At 42.6% G+C, this 19,673-nt stretch overlaps 1 protein-coding gene across 6 annotated transcripts in view; it reads left to right on the top strand.

The window, feature by feature from the left end:
- The window catches only part of LOC116425562 (protein sidekick), a 133,499-nt gene that overhangs the window by 29,049 nt on the left and 84,777 nt on the right, over positions 1–19,673 (top strand). For 5 of the 6 annotated variants that reach the window (XM_076364546.1, XM_076364545.1, XM_076364548.1 and 2 more), the window contains one exon: positions 19,045–19,147. The gene's annotated coding sequence lies outside the window, so the exon portion shown is untranslated. Of the gene's footprint in view, positions 1–270; positions 351–19,044; positions 19,148–19,673 lie in introns of those variants that run through there. The other variant, XM_076364550.1, reaches the window with a different exon arrangement.

Here is a 19,673-nt window from a genome sequence, read left to right as displayed (position 1 = left end):
AGTTTACGTGTACACGTTGAAATTTATTTGTAAATGAAAAATTGCATTCTATAATTCCATTGCAACGTATATTATTCGTACCGTTATGAATATTATTAATGTTAGCCGTATGTTCGTCAAACACGTTCAAATATATTTGCTGTAAATGTTCGCCAATGTTCGTCGATGTTCGCCAATTTTCGTCGGTGCTCGTCGATGTTCGCTAGAATTCGATAATATTCATCGATGCTCGTCAGTGTTCACCACTATTCACCAGTGTTTGTCGATATTCGTCAGTGTTCTCTATATCGATCGGTATTCTTCGATGTTCGCTAATGTTTGCCACTGTTCGTCGATGTTCGCCACAATCGGTAAACTACTTTCTCATGAATCTTTCGTAGAAGAATTACACTTCATCATCACCGTTTCGCAGTGCAATTGCTTTCTTCAAGACACATTAGACATTCCGCGCACCATTTCCCGAAAGTATAATAATTATTTACGCATGTTCTCCGTCGGTAACGTTGTAAGTAGCACCGGAATGATACGAGCGTCACGTAATCCCCCTCCCGCGTGACGAACGTTTACATTACACGTCCATTCTATCCTTTCGTTCTGTCGATGCTGGCAGAACCGTTTCAAGATAAAGTAGACTGAATCTCTTTTTCTACGACATTATCCACAGAGTATTTTATCGATCTACTCTATCGATCGATCAAAAATACAGTGGCACGCCTCGTGGATCGCGTTACGCGCGAAAATACCGCGATTCAAACAAACCACAGCGTTTTTAACGAGTCTTTATTACCACGCCAGCAGCACAATCCACTTGAGGACTATTATTTCCATTGTCTGGATCAGTTTTCACGGTTAACTCCCATCTGGTGTTCGACGAGTCCGCGTTTGGTAGCTGGGGATCGATTTGTTTCGGCCGGGAAGGGGCTGGGAACGATAAACAGTCGCGGGAGCGACGAAATACGGGGAACCGCGAAATCCGTCGACGATTCGACGCAATTGGCCGTAAATGAAGGGACGGAACGTTGTTCTAATCGCAATGAATCGGCCCCGGCTACATTAACGCAGCATTATCGACGGCCCGTTACCCCGTTAATGGCGTTCCCCGGCTGTGAACAACGCGTCCGCCGCGGAATTTATCTGTTCCTGGTAGTTTTTTTTCTGCTGGACATAATTGAAACGCGACTGGATCTCTATTATTTTATTCTTCCTTTCCCGTGGCGGTAGAAACGACGATAAAACGGGGCCGGGAATGTTTACGAGGATCTTGTGAAAATAATACAAAGCGATTCGAGTGGTGAAACGAATGATTTTAAGTATTGAGTCTTGAATGGTTTGATAATGTAATGAAATTTAGTAAAGTGTAGTGAGATATAGAAGGGTGTAGTGAGATATAGTAAGGGATAGTGAAATATAGTAAGGGATAGTATAGTAGTATATGAAATATAGAAAAATATAATAAAGTATAGTGAAATATGGTGAAGTATAATGAAATATAGTAAGGTATAGTGAAATATAGTAAAGTATTGTACACTACAGTAAAATATAGTAAAATAAAATGAAATATAATAAAATATAGTAAAATATAGTGAACTATAGTAAAAATACAGTTATTGGTTATTCGTAGGAGAAACATTCATTTCGACAAACAACATCGAAAATATAAATTTCCATAGGCATTCCCAAGTAACGCAGGGAAAGCTTGTAAGGCACTAAGAGGATTAAAGATATTAAGTGCAGTAATGCTTCGTAGTTCTTGAATCGGGCAATACATTCAGTGAATGGAGTCCTTGTTCCGAGATATTTTAGGAAATGTTTGGTATTAATTTAATTATGAGATCGTCGACGGTACGATATAATGACAAGCTATGGACGCACTATCGTAGAAGTGGCTGAGATCAAGGAATTCGGAATTGCATCCACTAATTCGTGGTTCAATGTAGATTGTACGTTTCGGAAGAGGTCGTGACGGTTTAATCAATGGGATACCTTGTTCGGGAATTGTCAAAGGAACGGAATTGCCGCTAATGGAATCAGTTACAATTGAAAGTTAGTTGATTCCCGTTCTTCCATCCATTTACCCGGAGTTTTTCATTAAAATTATTTTATCCCGACCAGTAAACCGATCAACATTCATTCTTACCCGAGTTCCCGAGGTTTTAAACCATTTTCCTCGTTTGAAAGTGTTTTATCTGGAGTACCATTTCAAATTTCATCGCCAAAATTTAATAACGGCTTCTTGCAAATTTATACTGTCAACGATAACTCGACCTTGCTTCCAAAAGGCTTACTAATAACCAAACTACTTTACATTTAAATTCCAAAATTGAACTATACCTCCTTAAAGATTCTTACTTTCGATAAATCACCTGCTCCCTGTTCTTGTGGAAGCTTTCAGTAGGCGAACTGTTTCAAATCCCATTGCTAAAATTCAACAGAACCTTCTTAAACGTTCCCACTTCCGACAAATCGCTCGTTGCTACCTCCATTAATAGGCTCTACCGTCCAAATTACTTCGAATTCCGTTGCCAAACTTCTTCAGCACCTTCTTAAAGATCCATATATTCGAAAAATCACTGGTTCCCCCCTGCATTAGAAGCCCTTACCATTCAAATTTCTTCAAATTCCACTGCCAAACTTCTTTAGCACCTTCTTAAAGGCCCACACCTTCGAAGAATCATTCGTCCCTCCCTCCATCAAAAGCGTTTGCCACTCAAATTCCTTCAAATTCCATAGCCAAACTTCCCCAGCACCTTCTTAAATCCTCATATATTCGAAAAATCACTCGTTCTTTCCACATTAGCAATCCTTACCACTCAAATCTCTTCAAATTCCATTATCAAACTTCCCCAACACCTAAAATCCCCATATATTAAAAAAATCAGTCGTTCTCCCTCCATGAAAAGCCTCCACCATCCAAATTACTCCAAATTCCGCTGCCAAACTTCTCCAGCACCTTCTTAAAGACCTATACAACCCAGAAACACCGCAAAATCTCAGATTGATCGAACATTTCGCTCGAGACAGTGTTTCGCGCAGTCGACTCGGTCGAATCTTCGTTGCGCGTTACTCGCAAAAACGCGTTTTCCCATGGCCCCGAGGCAAGGTTGAAAGGTTCCGTCGGTCGATAGGCCGCGAACGAGTCGCTTAATCCTCGTCGAAAACAGCGACGCGCGTAATTACTCTCGAAGCGGACACAACAACGACAAAGGAGGGCAAGTGCGCGCGGGACGCTTAACTCGGTTAATTACTTCGGAAAAGAGCCGGTCCTGCGCTCCGCCGTTCGGGTTCCTGGTTCTTCGGACGAAAATTGCGCTGGAAAAGGGCGCGGGCGCGAGATCTCGTTACGCGCGCCTAATTGCGAGACGGGCCGGCGGATCATAAACCTTTCAAGGTTCGCGCGCGCTCTTCCTCGTTCGTTCTCTTTTTTCCGCCTCGTTTTTCCCTGTCGTCTCGCGGCTCGCTTCTAAACGAGCGCTGCCCCTGGGCCGTGTTTTCATCCGACGCCGAAACTGGCACCGTTACTCGCGACGGCGGATCTTTACGCGAAATCGAATCTTCGAGAACCGCTGGTTCCGATGCGAGTTCGTTTGCTAGAAGAAATTAAACGTTAAAACCAGCCGGTTGCAAGTTACATATTCCTGACGTCTTATCGCGATTATGAAAAAGGTAACGGACTGGGAAATTGTTAACACGTTCAAGGACGTGAATACTATAACATTCATTTTTATGGTGATGCAAAATGACATGAATGCTGTAACATTGAAATTTATAAGTCGCATTGTCATGAATTTAATTCTATATAGCCTGAATATTTTTCCTATTTCTGCGGCTCAAATTTGTACAAACAATTGATTCGTTGGAGTAAGAAGAGATCGGTGATTCTTTTTTGTCAGCATATGAGAGTTTCATGTAGAATTTACCAGAAATATTCGAAATAGAAAAAGAAGTTCCATGTGCATTCGACGGAAGTACCATATTAGATTTGTAGAATTCATTTTGAAACCCTTTGCGGACGAAGATTCTTTGAAATACACAAGATCTTCATCAGACGAAACTAAATGATATATCAGTTGTCTAAATAATAGGAAAAATAGAAGCTATGCTGATCTCTTACTATTTGACTAATTAAATCATTTGTTTGCGAGTCAGTCTTCGAAACAGGATTCATTTTACCGAAACGTCGACATTCGTCCGCAAAGGGTTAAAAATACAGTGATGTCAGAGTTCAATGAAACGCGAACGTTTCGGTGGCTAATAGAAGGGTAAAAGGGGTAGTAGTTTCAGTCGAAACGCGACCCGTGGCACGCGTCGTTCCGCGGGGAAATGTTTTCTACAGCCGGAGAGTCGGAGGAGCTCGCGATGATGGGGCACCGGGTGCCTCCGTGAACACGCGCGCGCGTTTTACGAGCGGTTTTACGTCTCGCGAGGGCGAGGGAGAGGCTGGCTCGGAGCGGGAGACACTTTGTGCCGGGGCCGACGGAACAAATTGAATGTACATAACTCCGATGATGAGGCATGTGCAGGCGGCGACGGTACACCTGCCTTTTCACGCACGCCGCCCGGCTTTCTTCGTGTTACCGTGCCACCTTGTCGCTGGTTACGTCGTTTGGTTCGTTGTAAATGGGATTTTACGCGTTTGTGAGACATTCGAGTGCATAGAACGCATTAGAGGAATTTTCGGGAATTTAAGGTGGGACAAGGATCGAAAAATGATTTTGTGAAATGCTTTCACGGGAGCCGCCATTTTGTCGGTTACGTCGTTTGACTCGTTGTAAATAGGATTTTACTAGCTTGTGATAAATGTGAGTAACGCGTAGAATAGACAAGCATAATGTAGATTACAGTGTAGAGTGGAAACGTTTGTGAAAAATTTATTTTTAATCCGTTGTAATTCTTTAAAGACAAAATCAGCTTTTATTCCACTCTTGTTTCTTTAAACTACTTTGTGTAATTTTAGATCAAAATGAATGTGTGAATTTTGTCGTGTTAAAGTATACAGTTCAAATTTTGTATATTTGACGAATTTTTATGATGATTATTGGACTTTCAAATATTGAAATAATGGGTATCCCAGACACTCTGCGACGGAACGCCATTAAGGACAGTCCAAATTTAACGCTTTGCGGTCCTATGCTTAAGCAGACCTGACATTTAATTTCATTCTAATAGCTTAGGAACTGCGCGAATGTTCAACTTCAGAAATTAATCGTGCATTAACCGTGAAATTTCTGCGAATACTTCTTGCAGTAAATGATCCCGTACGTTCTGTCCGTTTTATTATGAACGTATCCCTCCAAAAAAAACGGTAATTCGAAGGGAAACTACAATACACAATAAAAAATCCACACAATTGTACTCCGGAAAGTCTATACAATAATTGTTTACAAAACCGAACACACAAAAAAACTTCGAAATTCAAAAATTCCATTTTCAAAGTCAAATATGTTAACACTCGACAAGCAAAAATCATTTCAATTTCCCAAATCCGCCAAAAACCACAATAAAGCGTTGCAAAAAGCGAAATCAAAACCGATCAAACATCCTTCTCAAAGCAAAAACAAAATTCGTTTACTCGCGACCAAAATGCCAAACCAAAAAGAACCTCCTGAAATATATAAAAATTTCACAAACTTCAAATTTTTCGAAATTTCCATTTCCAGCAATTTTATTCTACAATCCTCTCTACGCAGAAAAGCGAAGTTCAAGGGGTAGTTTCATCCCTCGCAGGCGAAATTCGGCAAAAAAAAAAATATTGCAAAATATTAGCCTTCCCTCCGCTTGCATACGAAGTTCCAACATTCTCGGAATACCTTGTTAGCCTCGAAATAAGAGAATAATGGCGTCCTTCGTAGAAAACAGCCGATCGTTGCCTACGTAATTCCGACGTTTGGGGCGTGCGGTGTTCGACGAACAAACGTCTGCCGGACGATCCTTCTAGCTGCGCCGTTAATGAGATCTACGAAATCCTGGACAACGTTAATTGGGGGAGAGAAGGATGGCGGGAGGGGGGGGGTGAGAGAGAGAAAGAGAGATGGAACGAGCCCGGTGACCCCTATGCCAATTGACTTCCCTCCCGTGTCCTTCTGACTCGGAATTGGCCAACTGCCGCTGTCCAGCGGCGCCCGCCGCCGACAGAAATTCGGCAGATGTTCGCGTCGAGATAATTGACGGCTCGCGGTTTCGCTCGACTCGGCGTTACCATTCGTTTTCTACGGAGAAACGGGCGAAACGTTCACTCGCGACGGCGCACGGCGCGGCCGCCTGTGGACGAAACCCCACAATTCGACTATTCGCATGGCGAAAGTTGCAGTTAATCTAACGGAACGATAAAAATTCATGAAACTCGGCGAATTTCTGGTAGGCACTTAGCGAATTCTATTTCTTTGTATAAAATGTTAGTCGAGACATTGTTCAGGCGCTTGGAAGCGAAATAAAGCGAGCTGAACTGAGGTAGGTCGAAGAAAATGTGATTAAGAACGAAAAATGTACGCGAAATATTCAAATATATTATTATTATTTCGTAAGTATTAATCCTTTGCACTCGAGAGGTGCCTCTCACTCGCCAATTGATTTCGTGCAGTAAAACTGTAAAATTTGATACTTGATATTAAACTTCGTATAACGCATCAATTTGAGAAATATTCAAACAAAATAGCTTTGTCTAATTTAAGTGTGTTTTCTCCTCGGGTTAGTTTCACAGAATATCCTCTCTATCTCATCAAAAGACGTTAAAATATTTCTAATGAAAAACTTCCGAGTGCAAAGGGTTAAACGAGTAATCAGTTCTAATAAAATTCCGTGTTTCTCGAAATGGTAGTTGGCAAAGTTACAAAGACAGGTTTGATCTTTGCGGACGAAGACTAAAGTACACAAAGCTGGCAAAATGTGATAAATTATACACCTGAATATACTCTATAACAATTACTCATTAAAAAAACATGAATTTTCCGCGTTCCCGACCGCATCGGCCAACACACGCGCAACGCACTAATCATGCGTCACAATTAAACGCAACTCCGAACTCCCTCTAAATCAAACCCGCCGAGACTCACGTGACCATGCCCGCGACCTAACAGGTGCGCCATCATAATTCCATCTCACCCTAAGAGTCGACTAAAAGGGAAAATCCGTTTCATCGGTGGCACGCCGAAAAAAAGGAAGGAAAGAGAGCAGAGAGCAAGCGAGAAGGAGAAAGAAACGAATCGATCCGACTGCCGCAGCCGCCGTGCTTTCATTAATAGAAAATAAAAGCCGTACACCTGTAACGAACACCCGCCGAAAAAAAGAGGAACCGGGAGCACTGAATGACCTAACCTAAAAACAACAACGAAAAAAAGAACAAATTAGCCATAGCTTCGTTCGATCCTGATGAATTTTCAATATTTTTTTCTCCTCCGCACTCTCTCTCTCTCTCTCTCCGCTCCCGGTCGACCGGCCCGGTCGGACGACAATGGAAAAAAAATCATTTTCGTACCTCTCTCTGTACACGCTACGCGCGCACCGGCCGCGGGGCGGCAGCGAGGGGGTGGGGCGGAATGAAACGCGTCGACAGGCTCCGGTAATTACTCAACGCGGGAAGACAAACGAGCTTGGATTTCAATAACGACAGATGCACACGGGCCGGCCCGGACTAAGCGGATGATGATCGATAGCTCGAAAATCAACCGGGGCGAAAAACGGATTCACGTGGACCGTCTGCCCCCCCCCCCTCCCGCCCTCTCCGCGTAACTCCTCCCTCCCTCGTTGTTGCTGTTGTTGTTTGTTGCTCGTTGTTGTCGGCGGGACGCGGCCGTATTCTTGGTACGTTGCTCGCTGAGGGAAACTTTATGCAAATCATCCCGAAGTGTACGTCAGCACCGTCTCTACTTCCCTTCTTCGGCCACCGGCGCCTCCTCTCCCCCCGCCCCCGCCGCTCCTACGCCACCCTTCGCCGTCTTGCCAACTCCGACGGTTCTTTTCCCGCCCCCACCCACTCGGCTCGTTTTACTTTTGCATTTTACGGTTTTACGAACTTCTCCCCGAGATGACCCACTTCTCGTGTCTTCCTGACGGAAAATGTAGCCGCCTCGGCCGGACCTCGGCCGCCCCCGCGGTCTTCGGCCCCTACCCTCTCCTATGCTCGCCGCCATCTTGGGTGTCGGGGCTCCTCATTCTTTTCCGCCAGGTTTTTGTACCGCGGGCTGTGCTTTGAATCTCGCTAAGGGTGGACGTGGGTCTCTGCTTTTGGATTTTTCGTGTGCGGTAGTCACTCGGTACTGGCACCTTGGCGGGATACGATTTTCGAGGTGCGAGGGGTTCGTTGTTTGTTGGTTTTGGTCGGTTGTTTTGTGGGTTTCTTTGGTTTTGAGTACGGTGTTGCTTCGATACATGTCCGGTTATTGGGATACTTTATTCTTTGTTTCTTGGTTTCGATCGTGTTTTGTTTCGTAGGTTTCCTTCGGTTTCGTTTGTTACGGTATTGCTTCGATACATGTTCGAGCGATTACTGTATTGCAGATCTAAACTCTTATTCCGTTATTCCATAGATTCCCCGTTTTCCGTCTTATTCTTCGGTTGTCTCGCTTCTACAGTACCACCCCGACACGTCTGTCGCTTTCATAACCAGCGCTAACCGTCTGCAGGCCACCGTAAAAAACATTACCAGTAAGTGAACCACTCAAACACTCTTATTCTCCCTAATGCATCGCTGCACTACCATAAACCCCTGCCGCCGGCTGGAAATACGGAACCACTAACGAGGCAATACCGCATTCCGAGCCCTACATCCCAACAACGAATACCTTATAAAACGAATCCTCGAAGAAGCTAAAAACCAAAGCAACGAATTCCCATGCTTATACAAGAATTATCCACTTAACGATCACTGGAAGACCTCTCTAACTGTCTCAAAAAATACCATCACTCAAACTTTAATGGACCACAAATCGTGCTAGGCATCTTACACATCTCGGAGGAATTCCCAAAGGAACCGAAATATCTCGGGAAGGGAAAATTCCTGGTAGGACGATTATCGTTGATCCGGTTACGTACGTATCTCGCTACCAGCCTCACAAAAGCATCCGACTCGCGCGCGCGCGCGCGCTCTCGTGCACGGGGGAAAGAGTTTTCGAAAAATTTCAATCTTTCAAATGGAACGAATGGACCTTCCGGGTAATTGTACAAAATGCGGGCTCCGGCGCGCGAGAGATGCACGTCTAAACGAGGGTACGAAATAAAAGCAGCGTGTCGGAGGGGGCCGGTCGGGGTGGAGGCAGTTTTCAATCGACCCGCGCCCATATACGGGCAATAGACGTATAAAGTACCGCGGCGCGGTTAAAAGGATCCTTAAAGTGCTCGTAGAATCACAAAACGCGTCGGCCGCGCCAGCCCCTGTCTCCATTTATGTTGCAACCCCCTTGGAACCGTCGACGCTGACCCGCATAAGTGTACATCCGTAATTATTCGAACGGTATCGATATATTTTCGATGTTCGAATTTTTGTAATTACTTTCATTGCATTACAGTTATAGTGGAATTTTTATTATGATTTTTGTTATTGTGTTACGTGTTACTCGAATTTTTGCAATTATTTCTACATTGTTACGGACGCAGTAGAATTTTTATCATTATCTTTGTAATAGTTATTGTGTTACGTGTTAGAATTTCTTAAATTATTTTTGTGTTACGGAGGTAGTGTAATTTTTATAATTATTTTTATACAGTCACAGTAGAATTGTTAGCATTTTTGTAATGTTGCAGTACGATTTTTATAATAATTTCTATGATATTATTGTCGTTTGTTGGATAATATATACTTTCTACCGAGAAACTATCCAATCGGCAATACGTCATTTTACGCAGTGGTAATTAACTCTTTATAAATGACGCTTTCCAGAAGCATTAAAACTCTGAAACGTTCAAACGCGGTTAAAAGACTTTTCCATGAGTAATTCAATTCAGACGTTTCGTTTAACCGTGGCTTAACAGGTCAGTTGAAAATTCTACTTATATTACAAACAGTTTCGATAAAATTAAAGTGCTGCGTTACACGCCTGGAAGTTCTAGCGTTAGAAGAAACAAAGCGCGTGAAGAGCAATCGATACCACGATTCTTCGATTGGATCTGAAACGACAGCTCCGGTGACGTCGCATTTTTCTCTTTCTTTCTCTTTATACTTCTTTCTGTCTCCTTCTATCTCCTATCTCATTCTTTCTTTGTCTTCCTCTTTTCTTTCTTCCTATCTCTTTCTTTCCTCGTCTTTCTCTTCGTCTTATTTTTCTTCCTATCTCTGTCTGTTTCTTTTTCTCTCTCCTTCTTTCTCTTACTATCTCTCTCTACCTGCCTCCATCTTTCTCTCTCATTTTCGCTAATCTTCCATCTCTCTCCTTTCTCTTTCTATCTCTCTCCATCCTGCCACCATCTTTCTCTCTCATTTTCGCTAATCTTCCCAATCTCTCTCTGTTCCTTTCTCCGTAATACGGTTACCACGCTTAAAAAAGGATCTCCCCCTCTACCGGTGTCTCACTACTTTCCCTCTCTCCTCGTCACGAAGATAGATTTCCTCTCTTACGGAAGCCCTGGTCGCAAACGTAATTACTACTAGTCCGGGACTCGTGTCCCTTCTCTCCGCTTTTACTCATCGCCGAACAGAAATCTTATCCCGCTAACGAGCAAAGCGAAACTCCGATCCGACGGTCCGTCATCCGTTCAACCCCCACGCCCCGCCCACCACCCCTTTCTTTTCGCGAAACAAAAGGGGGACGGTAACAAACGTTGACGCCGAAGACGGAGAAGATTGAGGGTAGATGGCTGTAGGATGAGGCTGGAGGTGGAGGGTTGTCTAATGGGCTGGGTGATGATTATGTTTAAGGGTTGATGGGGAAATCAGTACGTTCGTGTTATCGATGTTAATAATTTTGTTGTTTTACTCTTGGAAAGATTACTTTGGTAATTAAGTACATTGTAGGTTTCTACTTTGCAATTGGAAATTTTGGAAGTTTCAGGTTTGTAAGTTTCAATTTTGTAAGTTTCAACTTTGAAAGTTTCCACTTTGTAAGTTTCAACTTTGAAAGTTTCCACTTTGTAAGTTTCAACTTTGAAAGTTTCCACTTTGAAGGTTCAACTTTGAAAGTTATAACTTTGAAGGCTTCATCTTTGTAAGATAAACTTTGAAAGTTTTAACTTTGAAAGCATATCTTTGTAAGATCAACTTTGAAAGTTTCAACTCTGTAAGTTTCAACTTTGTAAGGTCCAGATTGCTGTCACAACAATAATATAATACTCGCAATTATTCATTTATTTATCATATTACTATATTGTCGTTGTTGTATTATATGAATAATATTTTATAACACAACATGGAATACAATAATGCTACACTTCCGTGGATTTCGAACCTTTGTGGAGATGATTGGGGTGAAATTAAACCGGATACGTTAATTAATGTTTCAATATAACGCAGTTGCTTAAAACACTTCAATTTCCGAATGATATTACCAAGCAAAATCATATAAAATAAGAAGCACAAAACCACAAGGGTTGAAAACCATAATTTCCCTGCACACACGATACTCATTAAAAAATTCACGATCAAACATCCTCTTTCAAAAATACTCATTCCAAAATTAAAAACCAACCCACATCGAAAACAAGAAACAAACGCAAGACCATAAGGGTTGAAAACTCCCCTGAAAAATTCCCCTGCACACACGAAACTCATTAAAAAATTCCACTATCACAACATCACTTCCTCTGCCGCTAAAAAAAAACGCTCTCATCCCAAAAATGAAGAACCGCCCCACGCGAAAAGCCAACAATTACTTCCTCTTCAACCCTCGAATAATTCCATTACTCTAATTTCCCCTGGAACAATCAATATTTTCGAAACTCGGTCCAGCCCGTGCGAACGCAATCAAGTTCCCAGTAATTTCCCTCGCCTCAGGAATTAAACAAGGCGCGATTTCTCGATAAAGAACCCGGCCACCCCCGTCCGCCCTCCACCCCCAGCCCCGTTCGGGACAAAATAAGCACAGGACTCGAGTCGTGGCTTATTTTTGCCGTAACTCGCGCCGGAACGTTTCGGGAATGGAAACTGCTCTCTCCTGCTCGAGGCCCGAAAAAGTTTCAGCCGTCTACTTCCGCGGGATTCCCCTCTCCCCCGTGATCCCCTTTGCCCCGCCAGGAAAATATCGTCGCGGTGTTCCGCCCCCGCAAACACTTTCCGATATTCGTACAAATATTTTATCGAATATCCAGCGATATTCCCCTTGCCTCTTTGAATGGTCGACGTAAAACGTTATTGAATTCGCGAACTCGTGGCTCGAGTGTGTCTGACGGAGTGTTCACCGAATTAAGGGCGGTTTCGGTGAATTAACCCTTCGCGCCTGAGAGGGGAGCACACGTTTTGTTCTCTTTTTGTTGGATTTAGTGGAGGGAGGTTATGGAATTGTGGTATTCGGGAGTTTGTTGAGTTGTTGAGTTGTTTAGGTGTTGAGTTATGAATTTAGCAATTTGTCAGTTAGCCAGTTTATTAAGTTACCAAATTTCTGAGTTATCGAATTATAAAATTACTTAGTTTCCAAATTATCAAATCATCAAACTTTCAATTTTCAGAGTTACCAAATTATCGAACTATCAAGTTATGATGTTACCAAGTTACCAAGTTACCAAATCACTATATTACCAAACTACCAAATTATTAAATTATTAAATTATCAAATTATCAAATTATCAAATTTCCAAATTTTCAAGTTACCAAATTGCCAAGTTACCATCTGACTTTATTTGGATTCGTTTCGCATTTGGGGAATGAACCTTTGGCTTGCGACATGAGATTTTTTATTTCGTAATAAAAAGAACACTTTTATTGCTAAACATATATCGAAAATAGAAGTAAAATTAATGAAACAAATAGATATCTTTCAATTGTTTTTGTATCTTTTATTATTTATTTAACACACTTCATAAATACATCTTTAAAAGGTAGCGAATTTCTTCCATAAATTTTCTTTTCGTTCAATAAAAATCGCAATTATGCATACATTATAATCATAATCAAACGAATCAATAAATACACTCGTCCAACAGTAGGATAAAAATGTAGTGTTTACTTTATTTACAAATAACAATCAATTATCCTTCAGTATACACAATCATGAATTGCTGAATCAACGTTGCATCGCAATGGACCGTAAAATTTCCAGATTAGGAAACAATGCTACGTCCGCATCATTTGTGTTCGATGCAGATGAATAATTCAAGCATGAAGTAACGTACAGTTCCAACTGTAAACTAATTATTCACTTACCATTTTATTTGTACTATTAACATTCTATTAATATTATCAATAACAATTAACATTATTAATAACACTCCAATATTCTTCGATTAATCTAATACTAGCGTTACAGTTATTAATATCAATAATTAATGGTAACATTCTAACCTTCTTTCTCCTAAACTCTGAAATAATAGTTACACCATTATTCTAATTACTCAATTTCCCGATTCATTTGCTTTTTAATTATGTCTCGATGAGTTCTCATTAGCAAGGGTCGTAAACTTTTTTCAAATCGAAATTTCGCTGCTCAGTGATCGAAGTGCCCTTTTCCCGTTTCTGAAAATGTGTCCCGAGGATCCTGCGATGTTTTTCTTCTTTTCGTTCGGGGAAACAAGATCCAAGGGATCCCGAAGTATCCAACCTCCATTAGCAATGGAGCCTTCAGCCCCTCTGGTCTCGAAGAAACCGCCACAAAAGGATTCTTCTACACCTTGGTCCACCCCCGCCCGCCACGTTCACGGGTTCAACAATGTCCCCTGAAGAAACCACGGAAAACTCTCCTGGCGATATCAATCAATGATAGAAAGCTGCTGTTGGCGAACTCGCCCCTACCCCCATCAACCCCTTTCTGAATACTTTCACCATGAAAAAAGGTTTTCCTTCTTCGTTTCCTAAGGAAAATGAATTCTTGAGATACTTTGGGCTGGGATGCGAGATGAGTTGAGGTTTCTGTACTTTATTTATCTGTTTCTTTATTGTTGGACTGTGGATTCGAGTAAACGTTGTGCATTTTAGTTTGATAAATTTCAGTTTGATAGATGATGATTTTACACATTTCAATTTTGCAAGTTTTAACTCTGTAAGTTTCAATTTTGTAAGCTTCAGCTTTGAGTTTCGACTTTGCAATTTAAAATCTTGAAAGTTCCAGTTTTGCAAGTTTCAACTTTGTAAATTCCAACTTTGAAAGATTCAGCTTTGTAACTTCCAACTTCGACAGTTCCAAATTTTTAAGTTCCAATTTAGCAATTTTAAATGTTCCACCTCCGCGAGCTTCAACTCTAGAACCCTGAGTTCCCTAAATTTCAATTTCGCCAATCGCAATTTCCCAAGATACTGTTGCAATTTCTAAAGTTCCTGCCTCGAAAAAGATTCTCCCGAATAGCGAACTACCCCCGTGTCCAGTCACGTACCCAGAAATTCAAAGTACCGCGTTCTAACAGCGCACGGTCTCGTAACAGCCCTTCACACAGGTATACAGCGGGGGTGATCGAGGGTGGGACGTAGTCGCACGTGCGACACGTGTAACGTGCAAGGTATTTAAACGCATATGGCCGGCCGCCGGCATAAATATGGAGTTCCGTTGGCGGCCGGAATGCGCGACATACGGCCCTGCCGGCCGCCGGCCGGGATAATGAGCACGCGATCGTTACCGTATCGATGCACGACACGTCCGACCAGTTGGCCGACCTCGTGTGCGTCGTTTCGCGAAAACTCCGCCACCGGCCCCGTCCCTCCCACCCTCTTTCGTCGTTTGTCATCACACAGGGAACAACCACCCCCGTTGAATCTCTTAGGGGATGAAATTCGAACCGGTAATTAAGGACAGCTCGGGGATGGTTACACAGTTGCGATTCTTCGGCTGTTGCTCGCTCGATAGGGGGTTGGCGATTTTAGGGGTGGATTTGGGGTTCCTGGTGGCCAACGGTTCTACGCGTATTGTTCGTTGAATGTCCTGTTGTTGATGTGTTTTTGCGATTGATCTTTAATGGAGTACGAGTTGAGTGTAAGGCGAAAGTTGGTTAGTGGATTTTTGAATTTTAAGGTGGTTTTCTTGGACTCTTCGGGGTATTGATTTTCATGTGACAATTATTTTTGTTTTAAGATTATGTTATTGTTGTAGTATCGTTGATTTTATGTGTTATCGTTTGGGGGGTGAATTTTGGAATTGCTTTTGAGAATTTCTGGTCGTACAGAATTAACGATACCTCGGATAATTTCGTATAAAGGAATACTTTATTTCAAGTTATTTTCGGAGGTAGTTTAAATGACAGGTGACAATCTCTTTGGGTAATTAGCTTCTGTTTAATATTTGATTAGCCAGACTTTTCGGGAAAAACTGAAGATGAATTTGAATTTCGAGCATTGTTGAACCGTACGTTGCCCTTTCAGTTAGAAATCTTTTGCCATCTCGCTGTACAGTTATTTATCATTTTTATTCGTACATACTTCAGCTTAGATCACAATATATTAAATAATGTATCAAAAACAATAATCATTATCGCAGTTAAAATGAAGTTAAGTGATTCTACTACCTAATTCATTAAAAAAAGTGCTTAACTTATCAAAATTAAGCATCAAGAATCAATTTCTCCTATTAAAACGCGTTTTTCCATCGATTCTCGATCCGCCATTGTTACGGCCAACTGGCGGGAATTTCAAAAATCATTTCAAACCATTTCAATCTTATTCACAACTCTGCAAAATAGTCGGCCCCTAATGCAATATTTTCAACCCAAAATCAATAGTTATCAAACAAAGCCTTCCTCTACAGTCAATTTCACCGTTCCTCCAAACTAATTAATTGTTACAGCCAACCGGCGAGAATTTCAAAAACAATTCCGAACCATTTCAATCTCATCCCCAACCCGGCAAAAGTAATCACCATCTAAATGCAATATTTTCAACGCAGAGCCACCGGTTATCAAATAAAGCGTTCCCCTTCAAATTTCACCGCTCCTCCGAACTAATTAACATTCCCTATTAAACATCCATCAGGCCACGAACTTCCAGCACGCCTTAACGAACTTCGAATTCAAAATTCGCCGCGGCGGCCGAGCGGTGTACCGCGGTGCTCAAGAAACGTGACCGGCCCGCCGTGATTAATTCGTGATTGATTCGACAAATGTTTGCCGAGCAAACGACCGGGCACGATTAATTAACAGGGAACGCGAGAACCCGGGGTATTGTTGTCGGCTCGAGCCGGCGCTGCCGTCCACGTGTTGCGCTCGCTCGCTCGCACGCTGGGCGTCTAACCCCAAGTCGCGCGGAATAAAACGTTAATTATTGCTTAACAATTAGCCGGCAATTAATGCGCGCATCCGAATTAATTCGCCGGAAGTTCGACGAGCGACCGCCGCTCCGCGCCGGCCAGTTTCCCGGCGGTGAGCCGTTGATTTTATACAAAACCGTGCCGCGTCGGCCGACGATTCCCGAGCGACGGGTAATTAGTTTACCGGCCGGTTGAAAAATTCATGGAAATCCCGTCGAAATAAACTCCTGTCGAAGCTTCGCGCACGGGACGGGACTCGTTGAAAATTTCATGGATCACCCTGGTCGACGAACTTGCGAGCGGTTAACCCCTTGTCCTACGATTTCCTTCTGAGTCGCGATCAATCTACCTTGTCGCTAATCGTTTATTGAAAATAACAGGAAATTCAAGTCTTACGCTATGTCTGCGTATGCTTGAAGATATAATTACTGATAAGAGGAATAGTATGTAATTTGCGTTCTGTTGAGAAAGATAAAGTAGTGCCTGTTTTTATACTATGTTACCGTTATTATGCTATCGTTTAATACTACTACAATCACAAAAACAATATATTTCATTATGAATTTATTCAGAGTGGGTTTCGCGGAATGAAGTAAATTGGCACAGCTCTTGTAATCGTCGCTTAAATTTCAAACTAAGTAGTTAAACGGCGTCGAAGCCGAGGAAAATCGGGATGGCGCAGCGTTTTCGAGGGGTTTACTTAGCGTTTGGGAGTTCTTTTATGCTGAAAATTACGTCGGGTGTTATGTTTGATGTTTCTTTGGGTTCCGCGAGGTTAGTGGGAAGTTTTTTTCGGCGTTCCCGTGCGTGTAATAGGGATTTGAGGGTTGTTCTGTGTCGTTGATCTTTGTTTCTCGAGAGTTTAGCTCTGGCGAATTGAATCGAATTTTTTCGATTGAGCGTTCGTTGTACGGTAATTGTGTTGATTATATGAATATCATTAGTAGGAACAGGTTATGTAAACTTTCTCAAATGAAACGGAGTACAATAATGTAGTATTGCGAACACTTTGGGATTTTAAAATCAGTTTTAACGTGAACGAGACAGTGGAACCTACAGTGTACATTTTATTTTCAAGGAAGTTTGTAAAATAATTCTCATTTCCAATATAAATAGTCTATTAGCATATAGATTCCTGAAAAATGCAAATGGTGGTCGATAAATCAAAGTATCTACCCATCAATCAACTTGCCCATTAATCTACTTATTCCCCTATCGAACACGTCAATTGACCTACTTATCGATCTCTCAGTTATAGATTGACCTATTCACCATTCTATGCAATTCACCAGTTAACCTACCGACTTATCAATCTACTTAACTTATCGATCACTGCATTGATCATCCAATCCATCACCCAGGACTCTCGCAATCAATCTCGAATCATCGTAGCAAAAATCTTCAAATCCAAATACTTCATCTTAAATCATTGACATAGTTTCGAGGAATTTCACTGTTCCATCAATATAACTACTACCACCATCCCTAACCTCGTGTCCCTTAAAAATATTTTCCCACAGAAACTCGCGTGCACCATGTATATGTTCTACGTAGCACTGAACGCGTTAAAAACCACCCTATCCCCGAATCTGCGAAAACGTCTAAACGGCGCGCAAGAACGAACGCGTTCCATTACGCCTGGCCGTGACTCGATTAACCGTCCATGGGGAAATTAATCGTCCATTAAGGAAACAAACACGCACCCGCTTACCGAGGCACACACACGCGATTTCCGTCTGTACATGTGCGCAGGGGTTGAACTTCCAATTTCGGTGAGTTTGATCGCGGCAAACGTGTCCGGGCGATCGATCGATTAACGTCGCGCTGCCCCTGCTAAGTTTTTCCGAGTTAACCCGGCTCGCGCTCGCATCCGCGCGCGCGCAACCCTTCGACCCCCCCCTGCCCTCTGACCGCTGTCCTCGGACTCCCCTTTTCGGCACGAACTTTTCCGCTTAAAATAACTCGCCTTAACTCAATTATCTCTCATTAAGTCCGCCACGCGGGCTGGGACGTCCCGCTCCACCTTCTTTTCATCCCCGCGCTAACTTCCCGCTGGAAACCGGACGAGACCGACCGTGATCGTGGCTGGAACTTCCACCCTCGCCAGGGGGTCGGCGTTAAATTAATTCTTCTACGTGGAACCGCGCTCCCGCCACTACAAGGGGGAACGCTGGAAAAACGCGAGAAATTCGTTGATCGTCCCTTCGGGAGGGAAGTAGTTTGGGAACCACTGGTCGGGAATGTCGGACGGTGCAAGGGTTGTGGTCGAAGGGCTGAGGAGAGAGGGCAGGGGAATTTGATCGTTGATTATATTACGTCGTCCTATAAGTTCGTGCTGTTTATTTTTCTCTCGTAGAAGATAATATTCTGTTAACCCCTTGTCCTATGATTTGTTTCTTAACTGCGATCGATACAACTACTTTGTCGTTAATAATTTACTGAGAACACAAATTTTAATGCTTATTCTATATACACGTTTGGAGTTTGACGATTGATAATATAAAAGTAATATTTCATTTAGATTTAAAAAGAATTAAGGGTGCTTAGATTTCTCACATTCAATATAAATTTTGAAAGATGAGAGAGGAGTAGAAAAAGCAGAAAGTTTGGTCATTCCTTTGGAACCAAGTGCCGCGAAGCTTTCGCGTTGAGAATGGCTGAGATTTGTGTTCGACAAAGAAAAGTATGAAGAATGAAAGATGTTTCATATTTAATCTGATCGTGGCTTTTTCCGTTTCAGGAATCCTGGGGACTGGTTGAGAACCACTGACGACGAGATTCGTTGAATTCATTATCACGTGGGACCTCGCTGCTGGCTGTTGCACGCTTCGAGACGATGAAAGGTAAGCAGTTCATTGTTCTTTCATTGGAGCGAATTGTTGGTTCGCCGAAAAAAGAGGTCCGGAGTCCGAGTTGAGAACCGTTGGGCGAGGCGAATTTAAACGGGATCCGCGAAATTAGCGGAAACGCGGGGATCCTGTATTAATTCCGGAACAGCTATTAATGTTGTCGTTCCACGGGTCGATAGTTGATAAATATTTGAGCCTCGACGAGTGAAACGGCGGGACGGACGGAATCGGCGAAACAAAATGGTGTCCGGAGACGGGGTCCCGTTGTTAGCAGCCGCCGGTGAAATTCGGGTCGGTTCGGTAATCGGGGTAATAATTAATCTGTCGTTGAATAATTTGTTTAATACGGTACCGAGTACTGTTCGCCGTCCGCTGACGTCATACGAATTAATTTCGACGTTATTCGATCACACGGTATTACCGGGCAAATGATATTAATTGGCCGGCCGTTTTTGTTTCATGTCGGCGGTTAATTTTCGGCTAGTCGCGGCCGAAATAGCCCCTCGTATCGATTTAACTT

The sequence above is a fragment of the Nomia melanderi genome, chromosome 2 (assembly GCF_051020985.1).
Source record: "Nomia melanderi isolate GNS246 chromosome 2, iyNomMela1, whole genome shotgun sequence".
NCBI classification, from domain to species: Eukaryota; Metazoa; Arthropoda; class Insecta; order Hymenoptera; family Halictidae; genus Nomia; species Nomia melanderi.
Note: the sequence above shows the minus strand (reverse complement) of the source record. Positions and strands in the feature narration are given on the sequence as shown.